At 46.7% G+C, this 21,242-nt stretch overlaps 1 long non-coding RNA gene across 1 annotated transcript; it reads left to right on the top strand.

Annotated features, from left to right (window-relative positions):
- Positions 1 to 430: 430 nt before the first annotated feature.
- LOC147579777 (uncharacterized) lies at positions 431 to 20,241 on the top strand. Its single transcript, XR_015252098.1, has 3 exons — positions 431 to 2,329; positions 5,220 to 5,291; positions 19,893 to 20,241. It is a non-coding gene; the product is annotated as an uncharacterized LOC147579777 (long non-coding RNA).
- The last annotated feature ends 1,001 nt before the right edge of the window (positions 20,242 to 21,242 follow it).

Raw genomic sequence — 21,242 nt, 5'->3', positions numbered from 1 at the left:
TACTGCCAGTGTGGGCATTTGAGGGAACATGTCTCTGAGAGACAAAGAATCCAGGTATATTTGCACGTAATTCAACTCATCAACCTGGAGTGGAGAGGGGAGTGATGGATGCCCATGAAATGAACATGGATGTTTCAAAAGGATGACAAATGATCATTCAAAATATTCAATCCAAGGTTTTTGTATGTGTTCACATACCCCCAAACACTTAGTCACTAACAAGGACTATCTGAGTTTATGGCCACCAAAGTGATGTGGGTTTCATTTAAGAGATGGATCACTGTGTCCTCACCTTCTGAATCATAAGCGTCATAATCAGTGCATCTCACCACGTTACAGTGCAGTACAGAAGAGAAAGGCTTCTTGCTGAAAGACTGTTCTAGTTCCATCTCAGGTCATCACTTACCCAAGCCTCAGGAGGAGGCCAGAATGCCACAAAACACACTAATGTTATTTCTCTTAATAGTTTCCCGACACTGCTGTCCAAAATGAATGTGCTAATATGTAATTAATAAGAGTTATCGAAACAGGTTTCTCCTTCATATCCTGAAAACCCATTGGTAATTACCATTCTTAGGCTGCATTTGGCATCTATAAATCTTAGGATGGAAGCCAGAGCTGTCATATATTTTTTCTACCTACATGTTTTTCTTTTCTCAGAATAGAGTGACATCCAAGCACTTCACAAGAGATTGGCAGCAAGATGGCAGACTGGGACACCAAGCAGATGGGACAAATTCCCATAATTCCAGTACCTCCAAGAGGGCTTTCTGTTGTCCTTCAACAGATTTCCAATGGTCCCCATTTCTCTCCCTCTCTGAACTAAAAAACAAAACAAAAACCAAAGACCAACAGCCTCTGAAGCAGACTAACTCTGGCAGTCATGAATCAGACAGGGTGAAAGAAAAAAAATGCTATCTGGGCCAATGGGTTTCTAACATGCCATCTCAGTCAGCACTTTCTGTGCTTTAACATGTGTATGAATCACCTGAGTATATATTCATAAAATGCATATTCTTAGGTCTGGGCTGGGGTTAGGATTTGGGATTTCTAAGGAACTCCTACACAATGTCCCTGACGTGACTGGACCATGGTCTATATTTTGGATAGCAAGAACCTTGACCGTTCTGGCCTTGGCATCTTCTGGGTCCTATTGATTGAAAAAACTCACTAAAATCAATTTTGCCTGATGGTGGTCCAACGTAAGCAAAATTTAACGTGGTGGTAAAGAGCTCACCCCTGACCAGGGTATATTATGAAGGAATTCCAGTACTTTCATGCCCTGAATATTCAGCAAAATGTGGAAGGAAAAGAGAAGAGAGCACAAGACAGACAGGAAGTGACATATAGTAGAGGGCATATCCCAGGTCCTTCCAGAAGCTAAAAGGGCTAAAAAAAAAAAATTAGATTCCATATTCTCACCATATTGAAACCAAAAGAAAACCAGGTACCAAAACCACTCCAGAAACAGAACCAGAACAAAACTAAAACAGAGCCATTGATTTTTTCAAACTACTTTCTCTTGGAATCCAAAATGTTGGGAAAAAGAGGAAGGGTTTTCAGGAGGAGAAAAGGAGATTATATTGCCAATGCCTCTGTAGTTGATTAATGCCTGCTGAAGGCATTAGGAAACCAGTAACTAGACTCTCTCTGCATTCAACACTAAAAATGCAATTATAAACCACAGGGCAGATTCATTCAACAGGTCACAGTAACAAGACTCCTTTTTTCCTAATTTCTAGTGTTATATGATTACAGGACATACATGAATTAAGGATGCCTAGGGAGGATACATTTACTTCCTTTCTAATGAAGTATTTGCACCTACTCTTGAACCTATCAAAGATGCCCATTCCTTTGTAATATCTACTTAAATAAAATGGATAAAAGTATACAGGTATGCTCAGATACCCCTACACCATACCTCATCAAGGTTACAAGAGATCATACCCCACACTCTCAGACCACAGTGGACACTGAGGCCCACATGACTTGTCCTTCCAGTTGAGGGAACATTCTACCATACCAGAAAGGGAAAGTTATTTATGGAAGAATCACAGAAGCTCCATGGTGTCTGGATTTGGATTCCACTTGGCCCAAATTCAGAACTCATTTACAATTCCTCTGCCTTCTCAATTTGCAAGCTTTGGGGAAAGAGCAAACGGCCAAAAGGGGAAATTTTAGCAAAAACATATACTTCCTCTGCAGTGACTGCTTACAGGAAACAGCAGATTTCCTGAAAAAAGTGCAGAACCTGAGAATCTAGCAACGAATCACAGTCCCAGCGACAGGATGGGGGTCAAACCACACAACAACAACTCTATGACAGGTAAGAAGCCAACTTCTGCCACCTACGTGAAAGATTGTGCTTGCCCTTGAAGGATATTCTTTCTGTTGTCCCAGACAACCATAGTCAGAAGCAAAATCTTGGACCTGCCCAGCTGAACAAGAACCTAAGAATTAAGATAAAGGAAAATATCCTCACATATGAAAAGTCTGTAAACTTCCTGTAATTGTCAGGGTGACCTTTTTTAAAAGTTACTCAGTGTTATAAAAGGAAGAGAAGAGAGAAAGACAAAGGGACTCATACTCATAATCCCTAAATGCAAGGGGGAAAGGAAAGTGTTTTGAACACCCTTGCCCCCCACTACCAAAGATTTCTTGGACAAGTGGATTTCTCCATTAAGGTGCAGACAAGTGTGGTTATGGTACTGGCTTGAACAATAAGCAAGCTTAATAAAGGTATGCTGGAAAAGCCTGAACTCTATCCCTCCAACAGCCAGACCCTCTGTGTGGGCCTTGCCAACCCCTAAAATGTTTGAAATGTTAAATCCCAAGTTCTGGCCGCCATCTCCCACTGTCCATCCAACTCTTAATTCTTCCCTGGCCTATACCAGCTCTTCAGTCTCATTGACCCTGTACTCTTCTTCCCTCCCAGCCACACCTCTCTCGGTGGCTTCTCTTCCTATTCTGGAAAGACTCATAGTGAGATTCACAGTGAATCCTTCCCAACCCCTCCTGACATCCTCAATGCCCTAGCCCCTTATCTTCCAGCCCCACCACTGTCCTATATCCAACCTTGACCAATTTAAACATTCTCCCCCTCTTTGCTTCCTATCCCTGTGCCGTTGAGCACTGCTTGAGAAAGTCACCATCCAGGATCTGCAGCTTCTCTTGGGATCTCAGTGTCCCAGGCAACCTTTTCATATCCCACCACAGCTATTCCAAACCCTCATCACTTTTACCAAATCCCCATCACATCCCCAGCTTCCTGCCCTCAGCAGACATTCTGTCTTCCTACTTCAGAGAAGGAAAGTAAAGCCCTCAAAAGGGTCAGGCAAGATTCCCTGCACCTATGAATGTATCCAAATCCGCATCCACCCTCACTCCATTTCCTTCAAGGAATGTAATCTATCCTCATGTTTGAGGCTAGCCCACCACCAAAGCTCTCCACATCCAGCCTCTCTCCCCTCTTTCTGACCCGAGACCCTGCCTCTCCCCAGAGCTTCCTCTCTCCTGGTATTCTCAAACTCTCTCAACAGGTACCCTCTGTACAGCTTTAAACTGTGCCCAGTGCTGCTATCCACACTTGTGGAAAAAGCAAAGTTCCCACTGGTCTTCCACCTTCCCATGCAACTGCTTCATCTTCTCCACCAAGTTTGCCAAAGAAATCGCCTCTGCTTACCCCTTTAACTGCCCCTTTTAAGCTCACTGCAACCAAGCCCCTCTCTCCTCTACCACTGAAAGTGTTCTGGCAATGGTTACCGGTCACCTCCTAAATGACAAACCCAGGCTCAGTGGACACTTTTCAGACCTTACACGAATGCTTTATTTACTACTTCTTTCTCAAAAATCTCCCACCCTGTTCTAGCCCTAGCTCTGGTTTCTGCGTCTCTCCCCCTACCCCTACTTTACTAACTCCTGCTGGTTTTGCTTCTTCCTTTGGTGTGACTTAAGGTTCTAGTCTTCTTGCTCCTCATGCTTGGGTAGAAGGCTCTCACCCATTCTCATGGCCTTATCTCATGGATGGACAAATGGACCCAGAGCAACCAATCCTTTTCTAGCCATCTCTGGATCCAAGTTTTCTAAAGAATGCACAGGTATTTCATTGCCTGACTGATCCTTTCCCACCACTTCCAAGTCACAAGGAGGGAACCACTAAGTCTCAAGAAGTTAGGAAGGTTGAAGATGTAAGAGAGGAGGAAAGAACGGGAAAATCAGGAAAGAACAGGATTGTTGAGGGCACAAGTACAGGGCTTAGCTTTGGAAATAAGCCATTCTTCTAGGAAGAAAACCTATATTTATTGAGTGCCTACAGGTGCCAACAAGTATGAAGGATTTGCATATAATAGCTCCATTTAAGCTCACAGTAATCTTGTGAGACAAGGATTATCATTCCTGTTTTCCAGAAGAGGAAATACATGCCAAACAAGATTAATTTGCCTAAGGTCACAAAGCTAGTAAGTGCCAAAGTCAAGACTGAAGCCCAAACCAGCTCACTCCAAAGACCTTGTCCCTAAGTCATGAGAGAAATAAACGCAAGTAGAGAAGAGAAATGGCAAGGTGGAGAGAAGGGAAAAGGAGAGATCTGACCAACTTCTGATTATGAATATGATTAGGAAAAAATGTCACAAAATCTAACTCAGAAGCTTGGTAGAATATTGCCCAGTGCCTTCCCATCACCCAATCTCCTGTTCTCCATAAAACCTAATAGTCATGTGTATTCATAGTATTTCCCTTCCCACTGCTGTTTGTGGGGGTCTTTTAAGGTACGTGTTAAATCTCATTTGTGACTTTTTATTACTTTATTGAATTTTGAGGGAAATCTAAATAGGGAGATTCTTTGTGCCCCTGTTTGGTGACTTTTGACTGTCTTTCCTCTTCCCTCACCTTCCCTCCCCGACCACTTATGGCAATGAGGGCATTTTGTACCCTCCACTCTTGCTTTGGGTCTTGGCACTCTGGGCATTCAGCACTCACAACAGATACTTTCTGGGCTCTTGGATGTATTTTCTTAAGGCTTAATCTTGGTCACTACCTTTCACCTCATCGTTGACTTTTTAAAATTTTAACAATTTCTAGAATTTGGTTGAGTTCTTGTGGGAGTAGTAGGGGAAGATGGAGTAAGAAATCCATATATTTATTTCCTTGGCTTTTTCTCTAAACGTAGTACTACTATTTCCTATCAGCCAAGAGAGTGATCTCTTTGTTTTGCTTAGCTTTGGAAATGGATTGTGAAAACCGGCAAGAGCTACATTGGACAGGTCAGAGACGCTTTGTGGGTATATGAGGTATGTGCATGGTTTGAGGGTGGGCTGAGAGCATGGTCTCTGAGGGAATGACCATTGAAAACCACTTCTCCAAGGTGACCTTCTTTTGGGGCTGTTGAAAACTAAGGATAGCGGTACTCTCTTGAAAATGATTCTGACCAATCACATCAAAAGCATGAGGTTAGTCCAACTACTAAAAGCTGACTTCTAAATTTAGCCTCAGCTATTCAGTAAACACCTCTGCAGTACAGAAGTAGATCAAAAAAATATTTACCTAAACAACACTAGATTGATGTCCTACTGTTTTTTTGCCTAATAGATGCATGTAACTAGACCTCAAGATTTGGATGATCTACATGGGTCCTTGTATCCCTCCAGGCCCTGTTCAGCCACAAATTGCCTGGGAAATCCACCTTTGTGCCAATTCCTCAAACTAACTTTCTCCTCACGCTTGTATTACAGAAAGGGCTACCTGTTCCCTTTCTGTTCCTTTTCTGTTCCCCTAGAAAACTTCTGACCCCAAGTCAATGTGAAATTCATACTGAAGAGGGGAGCAAGCCTCATAAAAACTACATGGAGAAGGGGGGAAATGATGAACATTGGAGAAAATAGATCTTAGCCTCGGGTTTTAAAGTGCCTTCAGACACACACGGAGAGAAGCCAGTGCTGTGTCTCTGAAGGGATGCAAGTGTTGAGAGGCTTTGACAGGCCAAAGGACAGTTTAACTGAATGGAACTTTCATGAAGTCAAAGTGCCACTGCAATCTGCGGGGAGGAGTCTTGTGGGGGAGGGGCTTTAGACTTTGCTTTCACATTCCAATGAACACCTGACTCTTTTTCCATAGTCACTCCTCTTTTTTTATTTATCTCCTACTTGATTATAAGCCACTTAATTTATCTCAGTGCCCCAGCCAAGCCTGGCACATAGTAGGCAATGAATAATAGGGGAAGGAGGGAAGGTAAGAAGGAAGGAAGGAAGGAAGGGATGGAAGGACAGAGAGAAGGAGAGAGGGAAGGAGAATAAGACAATTGGAAAATCTACATACAGACACAAATGAAACAATTTTAAATGAGCAGAAGACCTGTCTCAAGTAGATAACTGAAAGACCCGAAAATTTAGTGGAATTTCTGAAAAATTCAGTGGGCTCAGTTCAATGGAGAAGAGGTTCAGAATGTCTCTAGTGGCCAAGACAAAAAGGGAAATCCAGAGAACAGTGTGCCCTATTCTTTATTCCCCTGAGTGCCAGGGCCAGAAGTTAGAGCAAAGCCTGGCAAACAGGTGTTCCCTAAAAATATCCTGAATGAATGCGAAGCTCATCTCTAAGGCCCTTTCTGGCTCTGACATAATGAGACTCTGCTTTTTAAGATCTGTTGTGGCTGGCAAATCCCTATGACGACCCCATTCTTGGGCCTGGCAAACAGACAGGTGTAAAATTGCAAGTTGAGGATAGAAGTAGAAGGGAAAGTTGGACCTTGGGGAGCAGCCTCACTGTTCCAGCATGGCAGCCAGGGCGGTGGGGGACGGGGGGGGGGGGGGGGGGGGGGCGTGGGAGTGTGGGGGTGGGGGGCAGGGGAGGGTGGGGGGGTGGGGGGGGCAGGTCCCTGTATTGCTAACCAAACCAATGTTGTCTCCAAGAAAGACCAACCTGTTAATTGATGGCAGTAGACACTGTGTTGAGAGAAGAGCCAAGATTGAGAGTCTGCCTCTTGATTACCTACTTGATTGATGGCTTATACCACAAAACTCTGATCCGCATTTCCCCCATATTGGGGCCCTCCATAACCTAATTCTATGAGGAGGAGGGCTAATTCCCAGCTTGAGGCTTATTTCCATTCTTTACTCTCTTCTGTTTTTACCAACAAAGGAGTTCAGCCTAGCTGGCCTCATCTAAGGATGAATGATTTCAGGAAACTTCAGGAAAAGGCACAGGCCTTTACTAGAAGGCACACAGGCCATAGTAGGAAGAATTACTAATGCATTTTTGCCTGCATTTATTAATGGGCAGTTAATGTGGAAGGAAAGGAGGTGGGGTTGGGGAGAGGGAGGGAAGGGGGAAGTGGGAAGGGAAACAGGGAAGAATGGAGAGAGGGAGGCAGGAAGAAAGGACAGTGGCAAGGTAGAAGTGAAGGAAGGGATAAGGCAAGCTGACAGGCCACAAACACCCCCCACCCCCCCCCACCCCCCCACCCCCCGCCCCCAACCCGGTGGGATATGTGTGCTATTCCTCAGGCACTTCCGGCTGCCCAGAAACAAAGGAAAGGGGGAAAACAAAGGGTTAACTGATAGAGATCCTCGACCTGCAGGACCCAAGTTTCCATCATCCCCTCATAGTGACGTGAGGAACAAAGGCAAGAAGGAAAAGGCAGATAGAATTAAATTTCCTTATAACTTGCACACAGCCCATTGACAAATACTTGAGGCAGGCAGAGTAAAACCTTTCTCCAGAAACTCCCTGCTGTCTTAATGCTAATGTTTCGCTAGAGGGAAAAACAACCATAGCTTGACAATAGCTAGGCCTCAGGTAGCCTCCGGAGTCTTCTTTAGCATATGAAAGTCTCACTAGAAACTTCCCCCGGACTTTCCCTCCCCCATCTCCATGGTACATAACCAGTCTCTTCTCAGGGTCCCAGGGCAGCTCTCTGTCCACGGGTCCTGTCCCTGTGACTTCAATAAAATCACCTTTTTGCACCAAAGACGTCTTCAAGAATTCTTTCTCTGCCGTTGGCTCTGGACCCCACGAACCCCACTATCACCCCAAAAATCTTCATCAGGAGGGAGGGAGGAAGTGAAGGAAGGGGTGGGGGGGGGCAGGGAATATATGCAGATACAGATCAAATAACTGAAAGGGACAGCAGCTCCAGTCTCAAGTCCACAGCTGAAACAAAAAAAAAACCAAAAAACAAAAAAAGCAAAAACAAAAACAAAACAAAAAAATAAAAACAAAAACAAAATGGTGTTGAATTCGTTTCTGAGAAAGAAGACACTGAATCAAAGTTCTAAATAACCTGGGTTGGGTCTCGCTGCTGCTATTTCCCACCAAAGTGAAGAAGTCCCTTTAACCAGATGGGCAGATGTGTGAACCCTTGCTTTTCCTACTTGAAAGCATTGGATGCATTCTATAGGTCCACTGCGCTATTCCCTCATGTGGGTTCATGTTCCTTGACAAAGTGGTCATTGAACCCTCCTCTGAGGCCTACCCCTTCCTCACAGACCCTCAGTACTCTCCCACAGCCTGGAGGATAAAGTCCAAGGTCCTCCACGTGGTATTTGAGGCCGTCACAGCCTGCCTCCCTCCACACCGCCATCTTGGTCTCTCCATTCTTTAAAAAAAAAAAAAAAAAAATATATATATATATATATATATATATATATATATATATATGTTTATTTATTTTTGACAGAGAGATAAAGCACAAGCAGAGGCAGAGAGAGAGGGAGACACAGAATCCAAAGCAGGCTCTGGGCTCTGAGCTGTCAGCACAGAGCCTGTCGCAGGGCTCAAACCCACAAACTCTGAGATCATGTCCTGAGCCGAAGTTGATGCTTAGCGGACTGAGCCACCCAGGCGCCCCAGTCTCTCCATTATAACCGCACCCACACGGCTCGTCCCAACCTGTACATCTCTGCGCTTTTGCTAACAATTCTGCTCTGTTTAGAACCCTCACCTATGCCCCTCCCCAGGCCAAGTGCTACTTGGCCTCTTCCTGAAGCCTGCGTGCCTGGACCCCTGCCTGCTCGTTTCCTCCACTACGTGGCAGCTGGGACCCCTTTCCAGGGGCACACCTCTGTCATTGCACTGATCACATTCTATCTATCTATGACATTTATCGACGTCATGGATTTCACCCTTGACAAGATGGTGAGGTCCCCTGGGCAGATCCATCACCGGATCCCCGCCTTTGCCCCGCACACAGTAGGCATTCAATAAATGTTGGGTGAAGGGATGAGTGAATGATCATCTTCTCTCCACACTTGAACCCCAGATGGAAAAGAAGATGGAAAACAAAGTTTGAAGCCACTCTTGTTTGTTAATCCCTCCCTCCGGCCTCTTAGTAGGTGCATATTCTGTGCCTTTTTCTCCTAGGACCCTTACCTGTTTCTTATTCCCCTTTGTCACTTTAATGGCATGCCAGCTCCTGTGTGCTGGAAGCCTGGCAATAAATAGCGCTAGGAGAAGAAAGTGTCAACTCCCAGAGATGGCCTGAGTTAGCTGGGGACGTTGGGAGGCATGCGGCTGTCCCTGCAATCTATTCCTAGGAACTCAAGCGTGTTGGGAGACAGCAATGTCTGTTTCAAGTAAACCGGGGAGGGCCTGACACCCAAGTGTGGGTGCCACAACAGGCATGTTGGGCCGCATTCTGGACCCCTCCCCACTCACGCTGGAGATGTGCAGGTGGCAGCTGGAAGGCTATCTCTCAGGATTACTGTGAAGAGGATCTGGGCCCTGTGCAGAAGGTTGGAATAAGTGCCTTCCACAGTCTCTACCCCTCCACGGGCAGCTCTCCAGCTCTGAGTGTGATTGGGGGAAACCGCAGGAATCTCTGACTAGGGCTGTGCTTCGGCCCCACTGTTTCGTTCCTTCCCCTGCCCTCCCAGTAGGAGCACTGGGAAGACGTTTGCTCTGCACACCCCTTCTCCGAGTCCTAGAGGAGGGTGGGCATCCTCCTCTCCCATGTTCTTGCAAGGTCCAGCCTCTGAAAAGGAAGTGAAAACTGACCAGAGAAGGATAGTCACCATAACGTAAAAGAATGAATGTATGCACCCCCCGGGCCCTGACAGTATATACACACAGCGTATGTGACTCCCACTAGTTACTCAAGGCAGTGTGGACTGCAGCAGGCTTGATGGCGATGTTTTCAGTGCCTTTGGCACAAGCACCACCCAGGACCTTCTCTTGGATGTGCACAGTGAAGCGCCAGTAGCCCGGGACCTTCTGACATCTTCCATGGCCTGCCTGCCAGTCCGATTATTGGCAGCAGCCCAGAGCACTCACACAGCCCAGCAGCTCAAGAGGGAAATGATGAGCACTGCATGAGAGAGTCACTCTCAGAGACTCAAGATGGTCTGAGAGGAACTCCAGGGACTCGAGGGGAGGGCAGCTGCAGGCAGAGCCTGAGAAATACTGCCCGTGGCTCTTGATGCAATTCTCACCCTTGGCTACACCCCCCCCCCCAACCACCACCCGTGTGAGGGTGTTATGCCCAGAATTCGTGATCCCCAAAGACCACTAGGGAGCTGAGTCCAATGCAAAAGCAAAAGAGCCTTTATTCGAGCTAGCTCGAGCTCAATCCCCTACCTGCACCAACGCAGCGGTGAGATACCAGGGAGAGAGAGCGAGTTTCAAAAGCACAAAGGTTTTATTGGGGTCTAGGGGCAGTTGGTGAGGTAATGGCTGTGGCCTCAGCCAATTGGCTGGGGAAGGGTCGTGACCTCGGCCGATTGGCTGGGGAAGGGTCAGAGTCCTGTTATGCAGATCGCTGGGCATGTTTTGATCAGGAAGTTTGAATGGGTGAGCGGGAAGTTACTCAAGGGGAGGAGGCGCGGTCTGAGATTTCTGCGATTTTCCCGGAAAAGGGGTCATGTCGGGGACATAGTCACTCAAGGTGGAGGACACAGAACAAGATGGAGTTGGCTGGCATAGGCCCTCCCTTTCAAGGGAGGGTCTCCCTGGGGAGTTTTGCTGCATTCAGAACAACTGGACTAAGATGCCTCCTAGGGAAGAGTTTGGGAGTGAAGGGGGCGACAGTCTGGATGCAGGAAGACATCCTAGCAGGTGGGGCTGGCAGCAGCAGCTGCCCTCCAGATGCCGGCTCTGCGTGGAGCCTCCCGGCGGGCGAGCAGAGCAGACAGAAACTGGCTGCTCGGCGGCAGAGAAAGCAGAAGACAGGAAGAGGCAAACTGCTTCTTGTCCCCACTGTCTATGCCTGGCCCGGACGGTTTGCCTGGCGCACAAGGACCCGGGATACGGGGCTGCTGGGCATGCAGTGCAGCCCTGGTGAGGTCGAGAGGGGGGTGCAGCTTCTGTGTACCGCAGGGCAGTCCGAGGCCACGTCCCTGCTTGTCACAGCCTCGCCTGAAGAAGGGTGCAGGCTCTACTTGTGTCTGGAGTCCCGTCCCCTCTCTTGCCCATTTCTCGGCATCATACCACCACCACCCACCCTCCCAGACCCCATGTGGCCAATGGGATGCAGCTTTTCAACAAACAAAACTGTATGCTTTTGCAGAGCTCAGAAACTGAACTCCAAAGCACACAAATGCTAGTCGTACCCCCCCCAACCGAAGGTTCCCCCAATACCAGCCCTCTTGGCCTCCTAAAGCCAGAGGGAAGTGGGCTCTTCTGATGTGAAATGATGTCTACATGCAAGATGCATTTTTGAATGGAATCATACATGACTTCAAAGGGCCCATTGTAATGCCCGAAGTTCCGAAACCTCCCACAAAAGTCCACCAGAGTCGTGAGTCAAAGCCAAGCGGCAAGGGTCGTTTATTGCAGGTTCGAACCTGGTCCTCTGCGCACTCGTCGCCGGTGACGCAAGAGGCCTCGATCAGGGTTGGTACAGCGTTTTTATAGACAGAGACAAATAGCACAGGGGAGGTTTCAAATTATGAGGGGCCTGATTGGTTGATTTTAAAGTAAGGACATTTGTTGTTCTCTGATTGGGCGTCCTTTGTCTGTCCTTTGGCGGGAAGGCTTTGTCCGTTACTTGTGGCGGGAGGAAAAAGGGGGAAGGGGGAAGAGGGTAGGGTAGGTGGGGAACGTGCTAAGCAAGCAGGTTTACAGAAGCGAGAAATGCCGGTTAGTTTATGTACAATCACTCATTCCATTACATATCAGACTACATTTAGGAAGGTTTACAACCCATTCTACTACACAGCGGGTTACATTCAGGAAGGGCCTCACAATGCTCGTAGCAAACAGCAAGCAAAACAGACTTCTCAGCAATTGTATTTCTTATCAAAGATCCATAATAAGCAGAAAAGAGAACCTAGCTTTAAACTAAGGCAGGGCTGTCATTTGGATTGTTCCTTTCACCATGTGAAACATGGGATGTGCATAGATGCAAAAGCATCACCTGCAGCCAAACCCTCCCAAACTGCAGGAGGAAATTCTTGCCGAGGGCCACTTACCTGGCACACTGGAGGCGAATCACGGACCTTGGACCGACTGTGGGAGTCAGGAGAACGGGGCAGGAGGGAGACGGGGAGGAATGGCCAGTCACCTCCATTTTCTCTCTCCGGGAGCCACATCTGGTGAAGAGAAACCATCCAGGATGAGGACGGCAGGAATGGCCTAGGGGAAGGATTCCACATGTCCCTGTAACAATTAAGCCCACCCGAGTCCCTCCAACAGACCACTGTCCTTGGCTGCTTCAAACAGGATGGGACTCGGGGAACAAGAGAGGGAGACAGAAAAAGAGGAAGGTGAAGCCACTACCTTGTCTTTTCCATGGCACACTTGCCCCTGGACAGCCTGACATGTTTTCTGATAAGCAGAGAACTTTCTGACTTTTCCTACTGATGTTACTGACAGCCTGTAACCAGAGCTCCGACTTATCTTCTCACCTGAGCTGGATGGGGCTTGGGGCTGGGGAGTGCTGTTGACATTCAGGTACAGTCATTACAAGGCATCGCTGTTGCTTGAGTCTGGCCAAAACCAGTGCTTTCGCTGAGACCACGGGATAAGGGGGGCTTTGGAGGGGGCCTCAATGGCAGATGGTTGCTCCTTTGTAACGGAAGGGGAGGAAGAGTCCTCTACCTCTGGGAGTTGGTATCCTGCCTTAAGAAACTCATCCAAGTGACTCTGGAGAGAGGGGAGTTTTGCGGGCCTACCTGGTGCCATTGAGGACAAAGCAGTGGCATCTGCTGGAGCCCCTCCCCCCTCTACTCTGGTGTGGTTTTCATGTTGGGATTAGAAGCTTCATGGCAGAGAAGCGCCAGTGAGAAGAATGTGGGATCTGGAGCTGAGCACACGTTTATTTTCTGTCCCTGCCTTGGGACCTTAAGGGCATCCCTCAAGTTGTCTGGCCCCTCAGGCACCCACTTAGCCAACGTGATTTGCACCTTTGTTGCGGTAAACAAGGGAGACTCTCCAGCTTAACCTTCTGGATGGGTCTGAAAAGCCAGTTACCGTTGAAAGGCTCTTCAGTTTCTTTGAGAGTTAAAACATAAATTGGGGGAAAATAAATTTGAAAGGGGGAAACATACTCTCTGAAGACAAGGACTTGTCAAATACTGGTGTAGAATTTTCCCTCTGAATCAACTATGTTCTTCTGTACAGATAACAGCATAGGGTAAGAGGAATAGAAATATTTACTGTTAAATATTGAGTACATAATTATTTAACTAATTAGCAATAGAATCATTAATTATAGGTGCATGTGCCTGGCGCATAGTTACGGGCTTCGTATATGGTAGACCTGATGTATTTTAACCCAAAAAATTCTAACCTCTTTTTTTTTTTTTTTTAATCTTCTTATGTAAAAGGCCACCTCTTGCTTTGTTCTAATGGTCTTTGGGACATCTTCTGGGTCTTGCCAGAAAGGCCCAGAAGCCTTAGCTTAAAGATACAGAAATGGGGGAGACCCCCACCACTGTTAAGCACTAAACATTGTTTTTGTTGAACAGAGATTCACATTGTACACTTTCTGGCTCCCTTTATCTGCTGATTCTCTGAAATAAACTTCCCCCCAGGAAGGAACATGAGACAGAAGACCAGCTCTATACCTTCAGTAATGTTCACCTCCCCTTGTACAGATGGGAGCTGTTCGTGCAGAGGTCCAGAACCTGGCCTATGGCTAGAGCTTGGCAAATAGTTTAGTGCAGCTGGCCCCCTCCTCCCTCACGCTGCCTTGAGATGCACCTAGTTGAAGCTCAGCCTTTTCAGCGTGTGGCCTTTTCAGTGTGTGGCCTGATCCCCGGTGAGTCAAGCGACCCTCTACACTCATTTTCAGCCATCGATGGATGCATTGTGTTGTCTTAGTTGGCTGGGCCCTGGGAAGAGCCGGTCTTGGGAGACCTCTTCCTCTGTCCCAGCAACCTCTTCTTCCTCTTGTGGAGCAGGCACAGGGGGCAGCCTCAGAGAGCCAGGGAGAAGAAATAGGTCTCCTGGAGCCTGCCCGCATCTCCATGCAAGGCGCCTACTTCCTCCTGGAAGGCTCTCCCTAGTCCCTTCAATTCAGATCCCTTCCAGTACTTTCTATGACCTCAGCCCACCTCTTCTTGTTTTCGACGGTTGCTGGATCATCTTTCTGAAACCTCTAGCCTGCTCGGGGCCAGCCCTCCCCAAATCTGAGGCTAGCTTTAGCTTTCTGACGGGCCTCTGTGCCTCACACAAGTCAGGTAATCTATGTGGGGCCCCTCCCCTTATCTTCTATACTCATTGCCCAATGGTTTTGGCTCATCTGCCCCACCCCACACCAGAACACACGATATATTGCCCTTGGGGGATGTTAGTGCCTGCTCCCCTCCCTCCCCCTCCCCCCCACCCTCACAGGGAAGCAGACCCTGTGGCCCCACCTGCCGGCTAGGCAGCCATCTTCTCTGGAGAGATTATTTTGCCTTTTAGCTTCTGGTAGACACTTTTGCCTGTGTCCCCTACCTTTTCTCCTTTACCAGTTCTCATTGTTCTGTCAGCATCACTAAGGATTCAGACTTTTGGGAAAATTAAAGGCCAGGGAAATATTAGGCTATTTCTGCTTCCTTTCCAGTCACATCCTACTCTTGCTTGAATTGGGGTGGAGGGTGGAGATGCACAGAGGGCAGACTGACGAAAGGAAAAGAACTCGAGAGAGTAGAACACTTTTGTGCAGGATAATCATCCAGCCCCACTCCTAATATGCAGTCAGCTTCTAGGAGTCAGCTCATCTTTCTTCTAGGAGCTCCTAAGAGGACTGGAGAGGGCAAGAGAGAGGGAAGGTGGGGGGGCGGGCCCCTCCCAGCCACGCACATATGCCTATTTTCCAGGATGAGTCCTTCTTCACCTTGGCCAGAAATTGATCCTGGACCCCAGATCCCACAGTGCTGAGCTAGTAAAGGGAGAGAGCCCAAGAAGCGGGCACAGAATGTGCTTCTGGACGTCCAGGGGGTAGCCAGGCCTGGGTGCATGTGCAGTCCAGTCCTGTGGCTAATTGGATCTCTCTCCCCACAGGAGCCCCTCACTTCTGCCACCAACCACCATCCTCTCTGCCCGAGGGAGGAGGCAAACTCTGCTGGGCCCCACCTTGCTACTGCTGAGGCTGGAAGGAAATAACAAGGAGATCAGCCGAAGGCATTCCTGGTCTCTAGTTACAAGAAGCTACCTCCCCACCCCCTCCTCAAAAAGAGACTGTCCAGTCCAGATGCGCAGTATTTCTAGAACAGGGATCATCCACAAATCAGGGAGAAAACTTGATCTGTTCTTGCCTAAGAAATAAGACGGTGCAGGTTCAAACCAAGAAGAATCATTTAGGACAGAAAAACAGTTCAGGTCTGCAAGAAACAGTGACGCTCTTTATTTTCTGTAAATTTCCCTTTCAAGACCCACCCTACTGGGAATGTGGGAAGTCCTGTGGTTGCTGGTTTGGGCTAGGATCCTGGGGCCCAGCGCCTTCCCCCAGGGCCCCTGGCCTTCTGTTGGGGCTGCCCAAGGGCTCCTCTACTGAGGCTCATCATGCTGTCTGTCCTTTCTCTCCAGGAGGCTGCATGCAGGCCCCCTCTGGGGAGACCCCAGAGTCTGTCCCTGAAAGGGCGGGCCTACGCCAGCCGACTCCATCTTGTTCTGTGTCCTTCACCTAGACCACGCCTCCTCCCCTTGAGTAACCTCTCGCTCACCCATTCAAACTTCCTGATCGAAACATGCCCAGCGACCTGCATAACAGGACTCCGACCCTTCCCCAGCCAATCGGCCGAGGCCACGACCCTTCCCCAGCCAATCGGCCGAGGCCATGACCCATCCCCAGCCAATCGGCTGAGGCCACAGCCATTACCTCACCAACTGCCCCTAGACCCCAATAAAACCTTTGTGCTTTTGAAACTCGCTCTCTCTCCCTGGTATCTCATCGCTGCATCGGTGCAGGTAGAGGATTGAGCTCGAGCTAGCTCGAATAAAGGCTCTTTTGCTTTTGCATTGGACTCGGCTCCCTAGTGGTCTTTGGGGATCATGAATTCTGGGCATAACATCCCCAACCTAAGGGAGTCTCCTCTTACTCAGGGAAGATACTTTCCCATCCGTGTGCTCCAATCTCCTCTGCTTCCTGTCACCTGAAATCCTCCTGTGGACCTGGCTTTTGAATCAAAGCAGCAGGAATATTCTTGCCATTATATTCCTCCCTGGATGAAATGAAGCCAGAACCTAGGATCTGCTTGACAAAAGGCAAGGAGGGAAAACACAGAGAAGGAAGAGGAACTCATATACTGCATGGGATTGAGTCACACGTGGCTATCAGAAAGAGTTATAATTCCTGTTGTAATTGGTGACTAATAGAGCTAATCTTCTGTTCATCTTTTAATTTTGGCTTAACATTGTGATTTCTTGAGTCATTTTAAAGCATCCCTCCCCCCCCCCCCCCACCCCGCCCCTTAACAGAAAGTCTTATAACAAAGTAATCCCAAGCGAGGATTTATCTGTGGTATCCTCAGACAGACGGGTCAATCTTAAATATTATTACCCAGAAGTATGCTTTGGAGCCACTCACACACTCCTGCTCCCTAACTGGTCCTACTACACCTTCTTTAAGATGTGCCTCTTACAGAAAGCCCGATTTGATTGCCATGGTGCTCACTGATCCTCATGCCTTCTGAATTCCTAGCCCCCTTGTGAGAACTCCTTGTGCTTTTGAACAGAATCACATACCGCCCTATTTTTATTCTTCCTCCAACCAAAGGGCAGGATTTTAGCATCCCAGAGCACATTGCACAGGGCTGCCTCACTGCACATGTGACATTCTTGTGGGCAGGAACCTTGCCATCCCTTGCCACTGTCCCAGGATCTCATACAGAGTAGGTTAAATGGTTGGTTGGATGGATGGATGGATGGATGGTGCAGTCTTAACTAGCTACCATCACTGTTACCTATGTCTCTCTTTTTATTCCCCTCAACAATCATTCCGTGGAAAAATTGTTTCAGGCTTCTATTCATTTTTGGAAATAATGGAACAGCCTATTCTCTTCTTTCTTTTTTTTTTTTAATTTTTTAATGTTTATTTTTGAGAGAGAGACAGAATGTGAGCAGGGGAGGGGCAGAGAGAGAGGGCTCCAGGCTCCGAGCTGTCAACACAGAGTCGAATGCGGGGCTTGAACCCACGAACAGTGAGATCATGACCTGAGCCGAAGTCGACGCTTAACCGACTGAGTCACCCAAGCGCCCCTACTTCTCTTCTTTTTATGGAATCAGACCAATGTTCTTTTGAGGCATAGGTTAATGTTCTACATAAAATATTAAAATGTACATCCATCAATTACGTTAGTGTTATGTGTATTTCTGTTTCTTACATTTGTAACTAATAGTGTTGGTTCCAGAATGGTAGAGTTCTCTAAGGCTCTTCTTTTCAAAACAAGTTTATATCTTACAAAGTCTTACAGTTGTTCTTTGCCTCAGGCATTTGCAAATAACTCAGAAGAACCATTGTTGTAGGCAGTTTGTAGATAGCGTAGTTTACTATATTGGAAAATATTCTAATATTGTCATGTTCCAAGTGAGGAAAAAATCCTTATTTATCTTAAATGATTCCAAGTAATAATTAATGACCTTTAAAATTCATTTAGTAAACACGACTCTTTCAAATAGATTGTGTGACATTTTGTATATATACATTTTTTAGTTTTAGATTCTTTTTAAATTTTTTTCTTTTTTTAATTTTTTTAACATTTATTATTGAGAAACAGAGCGAGACAGAGCCTGAGCAGGTAAGGGGCAGAGAGAAAGGGAGACGCAGAATCCAAAGCAGGCTCCAGCCTCCGAGCTGTCAGCACAGAGCCCTACGCGGGGCTCGAACTCACAGACCGTGAGATCATGACCTGAGCCAAAGTCGGACGCTTAACTGACTGAGCCACCCAGGAGCCCCTTTTTCAATTTATTTCTAAGAACAAGTCATTAAAATTTTGAAATATTTCCCACAAAGGCAGGATGGATGTTGAGCTGTGTGCCACCTCAAATTCACAGGTGTACCCTAGCATTTTAAAACCACAGTAGTTTTGTGTTAAGGTTGTTTATACCACTCTGGTGCCTGTGATTGATGTAAGGTCATAGACGTGACCAGGTAAAAGTTGTCATTGGAGTCAGTGTTCTGTATCCAGAAATCTTCCAAGATATTTCCCATTTGTCTGGACAGCTACCCTGTTCTTTTGAATCCATCCAGGCTCCTCTTAAGTTCACCCCAGATTTGGGCTCTCTTCATCTGTTCCTACTCTCCACAGAGGCCCTTTACTCAACACCCATGGTTTGGGGTTTGCTATTCAACCAAAAAAATGTCTTTTTTTTTTTTTTTTTTTTTTTTTTATAAAATCCAACCACGTTCTGTGCACTGTGCCAGGCCCATGGAAACAATGAGCGAAAAAGATGTCCCTTCATGAGCTCTGGATACAGGGAAGGTGGACAAGGGGATCATTGGAAGGCCATCAATTCCGGTCCCAGAGGGGCAGAGAGATTTCTAGAAAACTGACTACAGCATGGTGGCCAAGAAATTGAGTAACCGTGAGATGCCTCTAGGGTTCTTAGGGCTAACTGGAGAGGAATTTGAGGGGTCAGATCCCCACAAAGCAGCTGCGCAGGACCAGAGAAATATTGTTTTGTGGCTGTTTCTAAGATCCATTCCTGTAAGGCACAGCAGGAAGCCCTTTCCAATTATATCTGGGTACTTTGGGTTTTCTAAGAAACATATGTCCATTTACAAGAATTTTGGAAAACTCTTTAACCGTCAACAAAAGGCATCACACTGCCTTGCCTCTGTCCTCTGAGTGACTAATGCTACTCAGTTCTAAATGCATGCCCTCCTGAAGGAATGTGTTAAAATGGAGAGTAATAGCATTGTTCTGGAAACAGTTCTGACCTCATGATCCCATGAAAGAATCTTGAGGACCTACGAGGGTCACTGGACCATATTTTGAAAACTACTAACCTTGGCTATAGTCTTAAAGTGGATTCTGAGAATGTATCTGGGTTGATAGGGAAGTAACTCTGTGATAAAGAGAGCTGCCTTGGGCACGGAGTCAGGGGTGGTGACCCATTTGCCATATGTTTGACATCCCCACAAAGCATAATCCCTTATTTCCTAAATTCATAGATATTAAAACTGTATCTGTAGTAATGACATTGGTCTTAAAACAAATATTCCATCAGCATACATCTAAATGAGAGCTATTCTTCAGAGTAGTCATTTTAGAGTCTAGTTATTTCAACAACCATCACAGTAAATTTTAGAGTTCGTTGTAAAATACAGACCCAACTCATTACTTTGTAGGTAAACTGGGTTTTGACCAAGATGATACTTTAGGAGTGGTATAAATTGCTTATTTCAGGAGTCTTGGCTCCAAAAGACTTCTAAGTCATGAAAAAAATTAAATCTGCCTTGAAGGATGCAAATGCGCTATCAATAAAGGCATTAAAATCACTTCACCAATAATTTTGAGTGTCTCTGTTTGTATCAGGCACAGTGCTCAGCGCTGGAAATGAAAGACCTAATTCCTGCCCTGAGGAGCTTATCATCTGCGTCAAACTGTGGTCTCCTCCTCCAGCAAGACAGTGAGTTTCCTTCCATAGGCTCTGGCCTGATGCATGCAGGTAAGCGGGTGCTCGGCCAGGCAAGAAGCCATTCCCTAAAAGACCTGAGTGTAGCTCCCGACCCAGCCGCTGTGAACCGTGCTTGGCCCCACAAGAGAAAGGAAAACAGGAGAGACATTGGATTGGATCTTCCAGAAGGTCTTTGTTGCAATTTTCTGCATCATTGGAAAAAAAAATTACATCATCATCAAATAAAGACAATAGCAGCACAGCTTATTGAAATGTTACAAGCAAATTTGCTTTTGTACTTTTCCTAAGAACATTACGAAATTCCCTCCTCCCCCCACCCCGCATTTTCAGTAAAATGCCTTTTTTTTTTTTTTAAAGCACCATGAAATCCTACAGAGAGAAAAGTAGGTAAAACACCTCCACACAAGGGTTTTCATCATCACTGGGTCCCCTGCCTGTGAGTCTGGGACGGGAGAGGCTGGAGGCTGGTATGTGGGTTAGTTTGCATATCGCTTCTAGGTACCACTGCACCTTCCCCCTTCAAGCTTGGCACCCTGATGGCAAAGGAGAGGTTTTCCAGTTGCCCTCTGCAGCACAGGTCTGCTGTTTTGATGGAGCAGAGTCCTCTCAAGGGCTTTTTCTTTTAATGCACAGGGAACTATGAGAGATTTTTCACTTAAGAACCAAGAACAGAAGGTAGATTTCAAATCTTAGGCACCTGTGAAAATGATAATCACTTTCAGTAAAATCAGAGACACTTCTTATTTCTCCTCAATGCCACTGCGCTGATGTCATGTGACCTAGGGACTGCCACAGGAGGACTGAAGTTTACATGGACTGCGGGCAAGTTGGTGAAGAAAAACACAGGTGGTTTATCGCGCAAAGAGTGCAGGGCTTTGTTTATAAGCCATGTCCTCAACATGCTATCCCAAAGTTTCCATATGCAGAATACAGCATCGACAATGCCAAATTAAAGTCACCTTTGTTTCAGAGAGTCCCCATTTTTATTTTTTAAGACCATTGCTAACTAGCTCTTACACTAACTATACTGATGAAAGTTCTCTCTGCTGACACAGCCACTGTCTTTGCACATAGGTGCATCATCACAGAAATAACCTCCATTTGAAACATCAGCGGGATATGGAAAGCAAAGACAAGAAATGCAATACTGGTTTCTTCCTCATTTTTTTTAGAGAGTCTCTGCACGTTTGTTTTATTTTCTTATGCCTTTCCTATGGTTCAGAAACCATGGTATACATTGGATGGTC

Source organism: Puma concolor, chromosome B3, assembly GCF_028749965.1.
Source record: "Puma concolor isolate L17-30 chromosome B3, mPumCon1.1.hap2, whole genome shotgun sequence".
Classification (NCBI taxonomy): Eukaryota; Metazoa; Chordata; class Mammalia; order Carnivora; family Felidae; genus Puma; species Puma concolor.
The sequence above is the reverse complement of the archived record's forward strand: the minus strand, read 5'-3'. Positions and strand labels throughout refer to the sequence as shown.